The 18,086-nt window shown below is 43.9% G+C and overlaps 1 protein-coding gene across 1 annotated transcript in view; it reads left to right on the top strand.

Moving 5' to 3' along the window:
- The window catches only part of LOC308676581 (proline-rich protein 12-like), a 118,378-nt gene that overhangs the window by 31,320 nt on the left and 68,972 nt on the right, over positions 1-18,086 (top strand). The gene's annotated exons all lie outside the window — the stretch shown is intronic.

Raw genomic sequence — 18,086 nt, 5'->3', positions numbered from 1 at the left:
GCGCAGAACAGCTGCCAAAAAAGGCCCCCAGCCCCCTTTTCGCAGAGCTAACGGCTCTCCAACCCCTGGAGTTCCCTGTTAGGGCCTCCAGTCCCACAGAAGAAGAGGAACTAGGGCCCCCTCAGCAGTGGGGAGTGTGGCAGCCCCCACAGAAGGAGGGGCAGCAACCTCTGAGCCTAAATCAGCTGATAGAGGCCTTGCAGCAGATTGGGGTGTTGCAGAAGCCTGGAGAGCAACAATCCCATGGAGACTGGTCACCACCCCCGAGTGCCAAGCAAACACTGAGGGGCCCGCAAGTGAGGGAGGCACCACACCCTTTGACACTAACACGACTGTTAGTAAGTCAGCAGCAGAGGGCGCCACCATTCCCTGCAGCCAAAATCCAGACTAGACAACAGCAAACCCCGCCCATCCAACAACCATTGAGGGACCTACAAAAGCAGGTAGTGCCACAACATCCCGCCGACCAACAGCACCCTCCCCTCAGACAACCACAGCACGGGAGGCAACAGCAGGGCCCAAACGTGCAACCCCTGGGCCTACAGCAACGCCAATGGGGTAAACAGCATCTGGGAGTCCAACAGCAGCAGTGGGGCCCCTGGCAGCCAGTGAATCAACAACCAGGAGGGGGCCAGCAGCAACTGGGGGCACAACAACAGCAGTGGGGGCCCCAGCAACCATTGATCCAACAACCAAGGGGGGGACAGCAGCAATGGGGGCCCCAGCAAGCAATGGCGAGCCCACCCTTCAGAGCAACCTTCGATGGGGACCCATAGAAACTGATTTTTTTCCTCAACCAAGTACGCTCTCACTTGAATCGCTGGAGTCACATTTACCCGGACCCGGGTGCGATGGTCAATGTGATTGCATCCAACCTAGAGGGAGGAGCATCTGAATGGTTGAACAATTTATATAACGACCAGGCCCCTGAATTGGAGGACCCCCAACCTTTTCCTCCTGGGGCTGAGGGAAAGATTTGAGGACCCATCCATGGGTGCCCCTGTGTTGTTCAAAGAGAAAAAGGATGTGTCTCTACGTCTCTGCATGGACTATAAAGGCCTGAACGGTGTGAGTGTGGAAAATAGATACCCTCTCCCCCTCCTGAAAGACTTACTAAGCCACCTGGTGAAGGGGAGTGTCTTCACTAAATTAGACCTGAGAGAAGCTTATTACCGGGTGAGAATAAAGGGACTCACTTCCCTCTTCTCCTCCAATGCAGATATACTTCATAGTCCAAGTGCCACACCAGCCTGGACTCAAATTCAGTAATATTTCTGGCTTATTTTAAGCTCTCCTGGTGGATCTTGCAAACTCAACTGCTAGGGTGCATCTCTCAGAGAAGAATTTGCACTCTGGATCCAGACATCAAAACCAATGAGTGTTTGCAGTAAGGAAAGCATAACGCAGAATGCAAAAGAACTAATACAAGAATAAAGCTCTGCAGCTTTCTTCACAACATTTGCAGAAGTGGTTGGTTAAGGTGTGTCGGGGGGACAATGCCGGCTTCTAATACAGCAGCCACTCCAGTAAAAGCAGTAAAAGCAGCTGTTTCTAACAAAAAGGCAGCAATTCCTGTGGTTAAAGGCAAGAAAGGACCTCGTTTAAGCACAAGTAATGCTACTGGAACCTATAATCCAAAAGAGGCAAAGAAACAGAAGAAAATTGTTTTCTACCTCGCCACCGCAGGTTTAAAACAAACTGTGAGTATTTTGCCTACTAAAAATGTGATTGCACAGGAATTTCCAACCCTCTCAAATTTGAACTTAAACCAGTCTTCAAAACAGAGAGGTAATGAAGATAAATATTCAGAACAAATTTCCAACACTTCATATAATCATCTTCAAGAGGTATGCCTTCTGTCTGCTGAAACTGTATTTCTTATACTGCAAAGGTTAAATGATCTTAGTCTAAAGGTGGACAATTTTCAACAATCACTGGGTTTGCGAGATATGCAGAGCAGACGGGTTAAAACCTCTCTAGATGCTGGGTTGTTGGAGGCTTGTTCCTCCCCTCCCATTTTGTCGTCATCGGGAAATTCGAGAGCACTAGATACAGCAAAGTACCGCCTTGTGCTACAAGAGAAGAAACTCCTCTTAGAAATTCACCAAAATGCTCACAGGTGGAGCAATCGTAAAGCAATCGTGCTCTCGCTATCACAGCTGTTAAACTGTCAAAGCAAAATGATTGATCTGGAAGATTTTTATTATTTGCCTCGTTCAAGGGGTTTAAAAAAATCCTGTTGACCTTTAAGCAGCTAAATTTTCCTACAAGGATTATAACAATGAAAAGGAAACTCTGGAAGAATCATTTAATAAGAACAGTCAGGGTCTTTAAAGATGTATTAGTCCGAGATCTCATCACTGGGAAGGTGATAAATGCCCTTACAGATGTCAAAAGCAATAGTCCTGCTTTGCAAATGAAGACCCAAAGGGCCATATACCCTTTAAAGGAGGAGATGATAAACATCAAACTTATAAACTTAAGGTTGTTAAATGGTACTAAAACATCAAGTACGACACCTCCTCCTCTCTCGGTTGACTCCTATAAAAAGACTTATAGTTCTATTCCTTTACCAATGAAGAGAAAAGGGAAAAGAAAACTATCGATGCTTTTGGATTTTTCTGCTAATAGTGATGATTATGTTACCGAAAGTGACCGTGAGGAATCAATAAAACTCCAGGCTGCTGACATTCAAAAGAAAAAGTTACATGGTCAAGACATAAATATCCAAAAAACTTTCCATGATAATACAACTCTAAGTGTGCCTCTACCTCAGGAACTAGAAATTCAGGTAAATGAGGGCGGATATGATATTGTTGCCATTACGGAAACATGGTGGGACGAAACCCACAAATGGAACACACAGCTAGAGGGATTTAAATTATTTAAAAGAATCAGACTAAACAAAAGAAGAGGTGGAGTTGCTCTATATATAAGAAATAACTATCTCTACAGAAATAGAGCACAACAATGATGAAAACTGTAAACTTAAATGCATTTGGGTCAATATAAAAGGGGAAAAATGACATTGCCATAGGTGTATACTATAGGCCGCCCAACCAAGCAGAGAAAATAGATGAACTTTTTGCTACTCAGCTAACTAAGGTATGTAGGAAGCACATCACAATAGTAATGGGGGACTTTAATTACCCTGATATCAACTGAGAGACAAACTGCACCAAGTGGAAGATCAAACAGATTCCTGACAAACCTAGCAGACAACTTTCTCTCCCAAAAAGTAGAGAAGGGAACTAGGGGATTAGCCATATTGGATTTAATTCTCACTAACAGAGATGAAATGATAGAAGGTGTCAAAGCCACAGGAACCTTGGGGGGAAGTGATCATGCAATATTGGAATTCAACATTCTGGAAGCACAAGCAATAGAACACAGTCAAACTAGAGTCTTGGACTTTAAAAGAGCTAATTTCAATAAACGTAGAGAGACCTTGGGAAGAATTCCATGGATGAGAATCCTAAAGGGGAAAACAACTCAAGAAGCTTGGGAAATTTTGAAAAGTGAGATAATAAAGGCCCAGTCTAGCACAATACCAACAAAGAAGAAAAATAACAGCTCTCAAAAGAAACCAGCATGGCTGCATAAATAACTCTCTGATAAATTGAAAGATAAAAAGGACAAGTATATCAGCAAATAGCCCGTGCCTGCAAAGATGAAGTGAGGAAAGCTAAGGCTCAAAACGAACTAATGCTTGCGACCAAAGTCAAAAATAACAAAAAAAGCTTCTTTCAACATATAAAAAACAAGAAAAAAGTTAAGGAAATGATTGGTCCATTAGTGGGGGAAAGTGGGAAGAAGGTGACAAGCAACAGGGAGAAAGCAGAACTATTTAACTCGTTTTTTGCATCTGTCTTTACACAAAGGGAAAAAACAGTCCAACCTACCAAAAACAGTGCCATAAAAAACAGAATAGAAACACAAGTTAAGATAGGCAAGAAAATGGTAAGTGAGCACCTGTCCAGCCTAGACGAGTTCAAATCACCAGGACCAGATGGATTACACCCCAAGGTTCTCAAGGAACTGGCAGACATGATCTCAGAACCACTGAACTATATTTTTCAAAGATCCTGGAGCACTGGGGAACTACCAGAGGACTGGAAGAGAGCTGATGTAGTTCCCATCTTCAAAAAAGGGAAAAAAATAGATCCAGGAAACTACAGACCTATCAGCCTGACCTCAATATGGTACCGGGATCAGGCCGTGGTGAGAGGGCGGTCTGGACTGGCCATCAACCACCCACTGATGTGAGAGATCAGTGGGATGGGTTTTCCTGGTACTCTGGACTTAGTCCACCCTAGGTGGGCTTCCCTCAGCGGCGGTGAGAGAGTGGCTGCGGTTGCTCTACCTGGTTGACTCGGGTGAAAGCCGTGTTGAACTGAGTTGGTGGACTGAGATATATCCTGGACCTATAACATCATTATAGTCATCTAATTATCCATTTGGTTTATTGCCCTATGCAGTTTTTATTATGTTATGGCCTGTATTCGATATTCTAGCACGGACCTCTACGCTCTCAGGGGGGCTCCTCCCTCCTTGATACGACCTGTCGCCATGTCCCTCACTTCCCTTAAGGACAGGCCCAATTGTTGGGACCCCGAGAGGTGGTTGGGCTTAGATAGGGGCCTCTGGTGGAAATGCATTAAGAGGCCCCTGGTATGTTTTTAGCCGGTTATTTTAAAGGGTTAGGGAGGGGGGAATGGTAGGGAGGGGAGGGAATCGGGGTGTGTTTCATCAACCGGTTGTCAGTCTGGGCCTACAACGGTTCCCGGTGAGATGGGGTTGGTGGTATGGGCTTTTGGTTCTGTTTGTACTGGGGTGGGGTTGCAAATCCCCACGACGATTGGGAATGGCAGCAGGTGGTCACACGGAGGGCCGTATCAACATCTGGGATCACGCCCCCGCTGTCTTCGAGCGGTGGCATGCTCCGACCCTCCGGTTGGTACCCTTTCATCCGGGGGTGAGGGGGATCAGGACCCTGAGCTCAGGCTTGTGTATTTTAATGCCAGATCCATTGTAAACAAGGCTCCCCTCATCCGGGAGTTGATCGAGGAGGAACACGCGGATCTGGCATGCATTACAGAGACCTGGTTGGGCCCAGAGGGCGGTGTCCCTCTGGTTGAGTTGTGCCCTCCGGGTTTCTGTGTGCTACACCGGCCGTGGGCTCAGGGCAGGGGTGGAGGGGTGGCGGTGGTTATACGGGAGACTTTATGTCCGCGGGAGACCACTGTTGTACAGATAGGCGGGAGCGAGTCCCTCCTCCTGAGATGTGGCCCTCGGGCTCAGTTGGGCCTTTTGCTAACATACCTGGCGCCCAGCTGTGTGGCAACGGCCCTACCCGAGCTGCTCGACACCCTCTCAGGGTTGACAGTGGAGTTTCCCAGACTCATAGTTCTGGGCGACTTCAACCTGCCTTCCCTGGGAGAGTCGTCAGAGTTAGCTCGGGAGTTCATGGCTTCCATGACGGCCATGGACCTGACCCAAGTAATTCAGGGCCCGATTCATGGGAGGGGTCACACTCTCGACCTGGTCTTTCTATCTGGGCAATGGTTGGATGATTTGGGAGGGGGCTTGCCAACTATTGTCCCCCTGTCATGGTCCGATCATTATCTCCTGCGGCTGGTCTTACGCTATGTCACCCCCCACCGCTGGGCTGCGAAACCGACCAGGTGGTTCCGCCCCAGGCGCCTAATGGACCCAGATCGGTTCCAGATGGCGCTTGGGTCTTTACCTATCTCCCTCAATCACAGCCCGGCCGATGCCTTGGTGGAGGCCTGGGAAAGGGCTGCCACCGAGGCACTCGACCGTGTTGTACCCTTGCGACCCCTGACCCGGCACAGATCCCGTTGGGCCCCATGGTTTTCTGTGGAGCTCCGGGAGATGAAGCGTCGCAGACGGGGTCTAGAGAGCGGTTGGAGGTCCACCTGGTCTGAATCTGACCGATTGCGACTAAGAGCCTTCACAAGGTCTTACCTCGCGGCGATGAGGACGGCAAAGTCTAATTACTTCGCTGCCCTCATCGCGTCGGCAGATAATCGCCCGGCCGCCCTGTTTAGGGTGACTCACTCTCTCCTTGATCAGGAGATGAGGGAGGAACCCTTACAGGGGCAGGCTGAGGAGTTTAGTCATCATCTGGCGGACAAAATCGCTCAGATCCGGACCGGTTTGGACTCTGACTGGGCAGAGTCTGACATGGAGGAATCGAGCGGTCTTGAGCATGTTATCTGGACTGAGTTTGACCCTGTTTCCCCTGATGACGTGGACAGGATCATGAGGAGACTGAGCTCCACCCGTGCCCCTCCTGGCTGGTTTATGCGGCCCGGGAGGAGACACGAGGCTGGTTCTAGGCAGTAATAACTGCTTCCTTGAAGGAGGGCATCTTTCCCGCCACCTTGAAGGAGGCGGTGGTGAGACCCCTCCTCAAGAAGCCTGCCCTGGACCTGGCTGTTTTAAATAACTACCGTCCGGTCTCCAACCTTCGCTTTTTGGTGAAGGTTGTTGAGAGTGTGGTGGCGCATCAGCTTCCTCTGTTCCTGGAGGAAACTGATTATCTTGACCCGTACCAATCGGGTTTCAGGCCCGGGTACAGCACGGAGACGGCATTGGTCGCGCTGGTGAATGATCTCTGGCGGGCTCGGGACAGGGGATGTTCCTCTGTCCTAGTCCTATTAGACCTCTCAGCGGCATTCGATACCATCGACCATGGTATCCTACTGCGGCGTCTCGGGGTTGGGAGTGGGAGGCACTGTTTTACAGTGGTTATCCTCCTATCTCCTGGGCCGCTCGCAGTCGGTATTGACGGGAGGGCAGAGGTCCGCCCCGAGGTCTCTCATTTGTGGAGTCCCTCAGGGGTCGGTCCTCTCTCCCCTCCTGTTCAACATCTACATGAAACCGCTGGGCGAGCTCATTCGTGGTTTCGGGGTGGGGTATCATCAGTACGCTGATGATACCCAACTTTTTCTTTCCACCCCGAACCAACCCAGTGATGCACTCAACGTGATGTCCCATTGCCTGGAGGCAGTCCGGGTTTGGATGGGGAGAAACAGGCTTCATCTCAATCCTGCCAAGACTGAGTGGCTGTTCATACCGGCATCTCGGGTTAGCCAGGCTGTTCCATCATTAATGATGGGGGGTGAGGTGTTACCCCACGTCGATAGGGCTTGCAACTTGGGCGTCCTCTTGGATTCACGGCTCAGCTTTGAAGACCATATAGGAGCCGTGACCAGGGGGGCTTTTGCCCAGGTTCGCCTGGTGCACCAGCTGCGGCCCTATCTGGACCGAGATGGCCTACGCAGAGTCACCCATGCGCTCGTGACCTCCCGGCTAGACTACTGCAACGCTCGGAGGCTTCAACTGGTGCAGAATGCAGCCACGCAAGTTGTGATGGGAGTTTCCCGATACTCCCGTGTAACACCTCTTCTCCGCGAGCTGCATTGGCTTCCGGTTGCCCTCCGGGTGAGATTCAAGGTGCAGGTAATGACCTATAAAGCCCTAAATGGCTTGGGTCCGGATTATCTAAGGGAACACCTGCTGCCGGCATCAACTTCCCATCGTCCAGTGCGCTCCCAAGGGAGGGCCTTTTCAGGGTACCGCCGGTTAAGGAATGCCGGCGGGTTATTCCCAGGGGAACAGCGTTCTCTGTGGGCGCGCCGGCCCTATGGAACCAACTTCCCACGGAACCTAGGACTGCCCCCGATCTTTGTTCACTTCGCCGGGACCTGAAAACTTGGCTCTTCGAGCTGTGTGGCCCAGACTGAGGGGTTTTAATTTTAATTGGGTTTTAATTTTAAATTTCGGGGACTTGAATTAATTAATTGTTTTAACTGATTTTAATTTTTGTATGTTATGCTTTTAATTTTCCCTGTAAACCACCCTGAGTGCTACGGGAATAGGGCGGTATATAAATTTAATAAAATAAATAAAGAAAATAAATAAATACTTGGGAAGATTCTGGAAAAGATAATCAAACAACAAATCAGCGAACACCTTGATGCAAGCAAAGTCAACACTAAAAGCCAACATGGGTTTGTCAAAAACAGATCATGCCAGACAAATCTTATTGTATTCTTTGACCAAGTGACAAAATTAGTGGACCAGAGGAATGCTGTAGATATAATTTACTTGGACTTCAGTAAGGCATTTTGATAAAGTAGATCACAACCTACTACTTGATAAGATAGAAAAATGTGGGTTAGATAGCATCACCACCAGATGGATTCGTAGCTGGCTGACAGGCCGTACTCAGCGTGTGGTCCTCAATGGAACTGCATCTACATGGAAGGAAGTGTGTAGTGGGGTGCCCCAGAGCTCTGTTCTGGGCCCAGTGCTCTTCAATATCTTCATTAACAATTTGGATGAGGGGAACCCATCAAATTTGCAGACAACACTAAGCTGGCAGGAATAGCCAATACTCCAGAAGATAGGCTTAAGATACAGAAGGATCTAGACAGGCTCGAACACTGGGCGCTATCTAACAAATTGAATTTCAATGGTGAAAAAAGTAAGGTTCTACATTTAGGCAGGAAAAATCAAATGCATAGGTATAGTATAGGTGGTACCTTGCTCAATAGTAGTAACTGTGAGAGGGATCTCGGAGTGTGCTGTAGCTGCCAAAAACGCCAACACAGTGCTAGGCTGCATTAACAGAGGGATAGAATCAAGATCACGTGAAGTACTAATACCACTTTACAATGCTTTGGTAAAGCCACACCTGTAATACTGCATCCAGTTTTGGTCACCACGATGTAAAAAAGATGTTGAGACTCTGGAAAGACTACAGAGAAGAGCAACAAAGGTGATTGGGGGCCTGGAGGCTAAAACATATAGGGAACGGTGGCTGGAATTGGGTATGTGTCGTTTAATGAAGAGAAGGGTGAGGGGTGACATGATAGCAGTGTTCCAATATCTCGGGGGCTGCCACAAAGAAGAAGGAGTCAAGCTACTCTCCAAAGCACCTGAAAGCAGAACAAGAAGCAATGGATGGAAACTAGTCAGGGAGAGAAGCAACCTAGAACTAAGGAGAAACTTCCTGACAGTTAGAACAATTAACCAGTGGAACAACCTCCCTCCAGTAGCTGTGAATGCTCCAACACTGGAAGTTTTTAAGAAGAGACTGGACAGCCATTTGTATGAAATGGTATAGGGTTTCCTGCCTGAGCAGGGAGTTGGACTAGATGACCTCCAAGGTCCCTTCCAACTACTACTACTACTACTACTACTTATTATTATTATTATTGTTGTTGTTGTTTTGTTGTTGTTGTTGTTGTTGTTATTATTATTATTATTATTATTATTATTATTATTATTATTATTATTATTATTATCCTTTTATTATTAGAAGGGAACTAGATTTTCAGGAGGACCAGTTCCCTTCACCCCTTTTTTCAAGGGGCAAGTTAAGAGGTACCCCTATTACAAGAAACAAAAAAGCTGAGCAAGAAAGTTCTAACTTGATTTGCTTAGAAAGTACCACATCTAAGAACTGTGGTGAAAAGAACCCTGTTAGAAAATTAGAATTTACTCACTGCGATGAAGAAGATAGCCTTATTAATGTTTTTAAAGTTCTCCCTAAGATTGAGCAGGAGGTCATAATGATTAGACTCCAAGACCTGCAAAGAAAGCTAATATGCATCGCTGGGGAAGCAGGATCTACCACAGAAGTTACTCAACAGACTTTAACAGATAATGATGTGATGCCTTCCCACTCAAATTTACAACAAGACCATCTAGAAAATATTAGTGAACTCTTCTATGTTGCTCCAGAAGTGAAACAAATACCAATCTCCAAATTATCTATAGGGAACTGCACTGACTGGACATCAATGAGATTTTTGAGTGATGCTGAACTGGGATTGGCAGCAACAAATGAGATAGCAATACATCAAGACTCAACCACAGTCGCTAATCTATAAGCAGATAGATAGCACTAGGCACGCAGCTTTAAACTACATCTTAGATGAGAGAAAACTATTGGGGCTGAATTGTATAGAGCCAATGGATACCCCTCCTGAAAAGATGAGTTCCTTGCTTGCCAGTGACCCACATTTTGCTACCTATGCTTCACTGCTATCACCAATTTCATTGACAGAATTACAGCCTCCTATGCCCTGTTACCAGGATAAGACTACACAGTTGGCAGAGAAGCAACCACCATTCGGTGAGAATTTATTGCCCCTGAAAACAATATCCACTCAACTCCCGGTAGGTATTACTACTCAAGTTGTGGCACAACAGGCAACACTAGATGAAACTTCATCTTTGGCCTTTTTCCAGAAGAAAGACTTTGTGACTACATTTAATTCACCGGTAGCACTTCCAGATTCCAAATGACTCTATTCTGCAGAAGGGAGCATTTCTATCCTTTCCTGGAATGTTGCAGGCTGGAAAGCAAAGATGTCAGATGTTTCATTTATGGAGTATATTTCTTCTTTTGATATCCTTTTGTTCCAAGAAACATGGGCTATGGAGGATCTACTATTACCTGGATATATTCCCTTTACCTTGAATGCAATTCCTAGCATAAAAAAAGGTGGCCTGAGTTCTATGATATCTGTTAAACTCAGTGTTTCAATATCTATGTTTGAGTCTTGCTCAAATATGGCGTTAGCCCTTCTACTTAGATTTAAATTTTGTACTGTATTACTGGTTAATGCCCATTTTCCTCCATTTCGTGGGCATAGGGAAATAAATAAATTGTGGGATCAGTTTGATACCTATGTAAATTTGCTATCATGTCATTACCCAGACTCAATTATAATAATAGCTGGCAATTTTAATGCACGCACTGGCAAATCTGATGCTTCCCTACAAACCTATTTTAAGTGGCCAGTACCCTCTAAAATTGATGTAGGCTATATAGCAGCCAGACAATCTAAAGATCAAAAATGTAATATTGCAGGATTTCATTTGGCTCAATTTGTGGACAGTTTAGATTTAGTCCTACTTAATGGCTGTGTCGGGTGATTTAAAAGGAGAGTTCACATTCTGGCACCCTAAGGGAGCCAGTGTAGTGGATTATATTATGATTTCTCGGAACTTTGTACAACATATAGTTTACTTCTATATTGGAACGCACCTTGATAGTGACCACTTCCCATTAATTTGTCTTTTTGATGCTAAGACAAATCTTAAATTATTAGAAGTGGCACATTGCCCCATCAACATTACAATGAAGGGGCAAGTACAAATTAAATGGTCTCAAGAACTGGCTAAAACTTATGGCTGAAATGTTGACCTCAGAGTCCCTGCTTCATATGCACACTCAAATTTGCTCATCTGATTCATATGAACAAGCAATTTCGTTGTATCAATCAATCACCATTAATCTCCAAACCCCCTTGACAAGATTTACAACAGCTTATTGTGCGTATGCGCATAAAAGATCTAAATCTTGGTATGATGTTGTTGTTAGCTGTGAAGTCGTGTCTGACCCATCGCGACCCCATGGACAACGTTCCTCCAGGCCTTCCTGTCCTCTACCATCTTCTGGAGTCCTTTTAAGCTCACGCCTACTGCTTCAGTGACTCCATCCAGCCCCATTAGTATTTACAGACCATTTTAAATCGTCGTGGAAAAAAAAGCCCTAGATAAAATTAAATCACTGGGCTTTTCTATGGAAAGTCTGTGTTCATTAGGATTTGATAATGCTAGAACTGCCTTGAAACAACGAATCTGGGATATTGATCTCCAAACAAATCTTAAGTAAGGTGGCACACTCCAAACATTTGTCACTTGCTCCCAGAAAGATTCTTCCCAGCTTCTTATCTATTTTCCATCACAATTTTGAAATTTCGTAAAACCTTCACCTTAGCCAGGCTGGATGCATTGCCCTCGGCAGTCCTTTTTGGATGGTTTAAAGGCACTTCTATGCACCTTTGACTGTCCATGTGGTGATGGCTCTATAGAAACTCTAAGCCATATGCTGCTTCATTGTTCTCTATATAAAGATTCTAGACAGATTTTTATATATCCGATATTGAAGAAATTTCCAGGCAGGGGATATGAATTTTATTTAATGCAACTACTTTCAGATAAGGATCTGAAAATATCAATTGAGGTTGCCCAATTTTGTGCCACCATCTGCACAATACGTCGCACCATTATTAAGGTCTGAAAAATTTTAATATGATGTTTTATTTTGAGAATTTTGGATTGTATTATACTGATTGTTTGGTGGTTTTATATCCTGTAAATATGGATGTAAGATTGTTACTGTTGACATATATTTTGATTGTGTCTGTAATAAACAGATTGATTGAGAATAAAGGAGGGGGATGAGTGGAAGACAGCCTTCAACTGCTCCTTGAGGAGCTACCAGTTCAAAGTCATGCCATTTGGACTGCAGGTGGCCCCAGCAGTATTTATGCAGTTGATCAATGAGGTCCTACATGATGACCTATACAAAGGGGTCCTAGTATACCTTGATGACATCCTGATATACAGCACGAATATGACCGACCACATAAAACTGGTCAGAGAAGTGTTAAAGAAACTATTGAATGCCAAACTTTATGTCAAATTGTCGAAATGTGAATTTCACCAAACCCGATTAGATTATCTTGGCTATAGAATCTCCAATGAGGGTATCGAAATGGACCCAGCCAAAGTAAAAAACATAATTGAATGGCAGCCCCCAAAGACCCGCAAACAGCTCCAGAGCTTCCTAGGATTTGCCAACTTCTACCGTCAATTTATTCCCTCTTTTGCCAAGATTGCTCTACCTCTTACAGAACTACTCAAAATGGGAAAGGGAGGGGGAAAACCACAACCTGGCCAACCGCTAGCATGGACTATGAGTTGTCAGAAAGCTTTTGAGAATTTAAAAAGACTATTTGCGGCTGAACTGGTCCTAAAGGACCCCTGCCCAGGGGAGCCCTTCGTAATTCAGGCAGACGCCAGCGACGTGGCAGTTGGAGCGGTGTTATTGCAAAAGAATAAAAGTGGGGTCCTGCAACCTTGTGCTTACACCTCTAAGAAATTTACTGAAAGTGAGAGGAGATGGACAGTCTGGGAGTAGGAGGCCTCCGCTATTAGGTGGGGGCTATTAAACTGGCGGCACTACTTAGAAGGGAGCAAGGTGCCTTTTGAAGTATGGACAGATCACAAAACTTTAGAGGCACTAAAAACTCCCCACAAATTGTCCCCAAAACAAGTACGATGGGCACAGTACTTCAACCGTTTTAACTTTACTCTAAAGTACATACCAGGGAGAAAAAACTTCCTAGCTGATGCACTCTCCCAATTGCCATAGTACAAAAGCGAACGCGAAGAAGTTCACGAGGCAATTATCCCCGGTCCACAAACTGCGGCCCAACTCACACCTCATAGGACCCCAAATCCTGATGACCCCGGGGTAAAGAAAATAAAGTGAGAACTCCTCACTGATCAATGGTTTAAAGACAATCATACATCCCTAACGTGCAGGGATGGTCTGGCTTACAAGGGGGGAATATTGTACTTGCCTGAAGCTCTTCGTCTTAATGCCCTCAAAAACAGCCATGATGTCAAACAGGCTGGACATTTCGGCTATCTAAAAACTCTACATCTCACTTGTTGGCAATTTTGGTGGCTGGGACTAAAACGAGATGTAGAAAACTATGTCAAGAGCTGTACTGTATGTGCCACCATGAAAAGAATCCCAGGAAAGACCCCTGGGTTACTGCAACCGGTGGCTGAACCTTTTCAACCATGGGAAGAAATAGCTGTGGACTTTATAATACACCTACCCGACAGTAGAGGAAATACTGTCATTTGGACTGTGATATACCTATTTTCAAAACAGGCTCACTTTATCGCCTGCAAATGACTTCCATCGGCTCAACGCCTGACTTAAGTTATTCCTAAAACATATCTATCGACTACATGGCGCCCCTAAGCGAATAATTTTGGACAGAGGTGTGCAGTTCACAGCGAAATTTTGGAGAAATGTTCTTTAATTGGATCATCTCAAGGCCTATCAACTGTTTTTCACCCAGCTACTAATGGAGCCACAGAATCCGCCAACAAAATGGTGGAAGAATACCTTAGATGCTACGTCTCTTACCAACAAACAAACTGGACTGACCTCCTCCCTTTTGCAGAGGTGGCTTACAATAATTCAGTACATAGCAGCACCAGCTACACTCCTTTCCGTGTAGCCACAGGGAAAGAATTCAACCCCATACCGGAATACCCTCAGTCACCCTCCGCTTCCCAGACTCTTAATCATTGGGTGAGGGTTTGGGAAGAAGTTTGGAAAAATACAAAGGTGGCCTTAAGAAAGACTTTTGAAACCTACAAAAAGCAAGCTGACAAAAAGAGAGCTCCCCAAAGAACATTCCAAGTTGGGGAAAAGGTCTATTTGTCAACCAAATACTTACGTCTTAAACTACCCAATAAGAAATTGGGACTGAAATTCTTGGGGCCTTTCCCCATTGTGAAAATCATCAACCCGGTCACAGTAAAATTGAAACTACCCAGACTTTTGGGGAAAATTCACCCGGTGTTCCATTGTAGCTTGCTGAAACCTTTTCGAACCTCCACTTTAAGACCTCCCCCTAAGAAAGCACCTGGACCCTTCGTAGTAGCAGGTCAGACCCATTATGAACTGAAACGTATTCTTGACTCTAGAATCTTTAAGGGAAAAATGCAGTACCTAGTACAATGGAAGGGATACCCATTGTCTGAAGCCATTTGGGTAAAATCTACTGATGTGAAAGACAGACTTATCAAAAGGTTTTATGAGAAACACGCCAACAAACCAAAAGCCAGTTCCTAACTTGTGTTTTGTTTACAGGATCTCCTTTTTTTAAGGGGGGCCGGATGTCAACGCTGCTAACATCAAATGTTATTGCTTGACAAGAGATGAAGAAGTAGCCATTTCATATGTTAAACCTGTGTATTGCTTTAAGAGATTGAGTTAAGGTTGGGAGGGGGGAAGAGGAGGATTGTACCTTCAAGGCCATCTGAAATTAAAGAAGATGGCGGGTTTTTCTGACGGAAGGGAAACTGATTCTTTAAATTAATTGGAGAATATGATTAATGACAAAATTAGAAAGGTGGAGAATTGTGTTTTAATATATTGTGCAAGGGGTAAAGATTTCAGATTCCAGCTTCCTTCGAGCAAGCATTTGCCGGTGTATTAGGCTAAATAAAAGACTTTTAAGGTAAACAATGCCTCAGAGTCACTTGAAAAGCCCATACTTCGGAAACTTGACATGTTTATTTTTAAACCCGCTAACACCCCAAACTCATATAATTTTTTCTAAAAATATATATATATATATATTTTACAATAACAATCTTTAGTGCTTCATGAACAGTGTGTTGTCTGGGTTCATATCTTCAAAACAACGATAATTAATTTTACAATTAATCTATATGTTCGTGATATATTTCTTGATCCTTTCTTCTTCCTGTAATCTCCTTTTGTCTACATTAAACAAATATAATTCTTAATATTTTCAGTACAAACCAAGTTGAACATAAACATTTTTACTATTTATAGATATAATAATAGCATCAACATATAACATGTTTTAATCAGCTTATTTCCATTGTATTTATAAAAGTCATTTATTAAATCATTATATGTCCTGTTTTCAAGATTCGTATTGAAGCTTAGTTTCCTCTCAGTATTCAAACCACTCTTATCAGTCAGTTTTCTCAAAATTCATTACCTTTAAATATCCAAACTTTTCATTTAAATAGACCCTCTCAATGTTTTAACATTTCATGTATTCTAAAAGTATTATACTACTTATATATCTTATTCCTCTTACTATAGGACCCTTATATCCAAACTTTTATTATATATATATATATGTGTGTGTGTGTGTGTGTGTGTGTGTGTGTGTGTGTTAGGTCTTTGGTCATTCGGGTTTTTCCCCCACGTAGAATTGGAGGTATCAGGGCAACGTTTCGACGAAATCGTTGTAGAGAGAGAGAGAGAGAGCCTGTGCCCTAGGGGTTAAAACAACTGCGTAAAATGCAGTCGGCCCAGGTTCGAATCTCAGAAGGGTATGGCTGACTGATGAGAACAAATAAGTTTGAAATGATCATATCTGTCTCCCTTTATCCTTTGTTAGCAAGCCAAAAAAATTACACAAATATGAGCTGCCACTGCTGTGGCTACTGCCTGTAGATGGCCTTGGGTTAGGCTGAAACAGGAAATAAGATTTGTCCCATGCTTGGACTTAAGCAAGTGCATTCTAAATACTTAACATTTAACACACACACACACACACACACACAAACACACACACACACACACATATATATATATATATATATATACATACATACATACACTGTATGTATGTATGTATGTGTGTGTATGTATAAAAAAGCAGCCCCAAACCATGATGCTCCCTCCGCCATGTTTTACAGTGGAGATGAGGTTTTGATGTTGGTGTGCTGTGCCATTTTTTCTCCACACATAGTGTTGTGTGTTTTTCCCTAACAACTCAATTTTGGTTTCATCTGTCCACGTTTGAAGTTTGCAAAAGAGCACCTGGATGTTCCACAGCACTACTGGCAAAATATACATATACACACATATATATATACACATAGACACACACACACACACACACACACACATATATATATATATATATATATATATATATATATATATATATATATATATATATATATATATATATATATATATATATACACACACACACACACATATACATATATATATACATATATATATATATATATATATATATATATATATATATATATATATATATATATATATATATATATATATATATATATATATATATATATATATATATACACACACACACACATATGTTGTTGTTGTTGTTAGTTGCGAAGTCGTGTCCGACCCATCGCAACCCTATGGACAATGTTCCTCCAGGCCTTCCTGTCCTCTACCATCTTCTGGAGTCCATTTAAGCTCACACCTACTGCTTCAGTGACTCCATCCAGCCACCTCATTCTCTGTCGTCCCCTTCTTCTATTGCCCTCAATCTTTCCCAGCATTAGGCTCTTCTCCAGTGAGTCCTTCCTTCTCATTAGATGGCCAAAGTATTTGAGTTTTAGCTTCAGGATCTGGCCTTCTAAAGAGCAGTCAGGGTTGATCTCCTCTAGGACTGACCGGTTTGATCGCCTTGCAGTCCAAGGGACTCGCAGGAGTCTTCTCCAGCACCATAGTTCAAAGGCTTCAATTCTTTGGCGCTCATCCTTTCTTATGGTCCAGCTTTCACTGCCATACATTGCAACTGGGAAGACCATCGCCTTGACTATACGCACTTTTGTTGACAGGGTGATGTCTCTGCTTTTTAGTGTGCTGTCTAGATTTGACATGGCTTTCCTCCCGAGGAGCAAGCGTCTTTTAATTTCTTGGCTACAGTCCCCATCTGCAGTGATCTTGGAGCCCAGGAAAATAAAATCTGTCACTACCTCCATTTCTTCCCCATCTATTTGCCAGGAATTGAGAGGGCCGGATGCCATGATCTTGGTTTTCTTAATGTTTAGTTTCAACCCAAGTTTTGCACTCTCCTTCTTCACTCGCAACAAGAGGCTCTTTAGATCCTCTTCACTTTCTGCCATTAGAGTGGTATCATCTGCATATCTTAGGTTGTTGATGTTTCTTCCGGCAATCTTAATTCCAACTTCTGATTCATCTAGCCCTGCCTTTCTCATGATGTGCTCTGCATATAAGTTAAATAGGCAAGGCGACAGTATACAGCCTTGCCGGACTCCTTTTCCAATTTTGAACCAATCAGTGGTTCCGTGTCCAGTTCTCACTGTTGCTTCTTGGCCTGCATATAGGTTTCTCAAGAGACAAATAAGATGGTCTGGTATGCCCATCTCTTTAAGGACTTGCCACAGTTTGTTATGATCCACACAATCAAAGCTTTAGCATAGTCAATGAAGCAGAAGTAGATGTTTTTCTGGAACTCTCTAGCTTTCTCCATGATCCAGCGTATGTTAGCAATTTGATCTCTTGTTCCTCTGCCTCTTCGAAATCCTGCCTGTGCTTCTGGTAGTTCTCGATCCACATACTGCTGAAGTCTAGCTTGTAGAATTTTAAGCATAACTTTACTAGCATG

This window comes from Vipera berus, assembly GCF_964194415.1.
Source record: "Vipera berus genome assembly, chromosome: W".
In the NCBI taxonomy this organism is placed as follows: Eukaryota; Metazoa; Chordata; class Lepidosauria; order Squamata; family Viperidae; genus Vipera; species Vipera berus.
The sequence above is the reverse complement of the archived record's forward strand: the minus strand, read 5'-3'. Positions and strand labels throughout refer to the sequence as shown.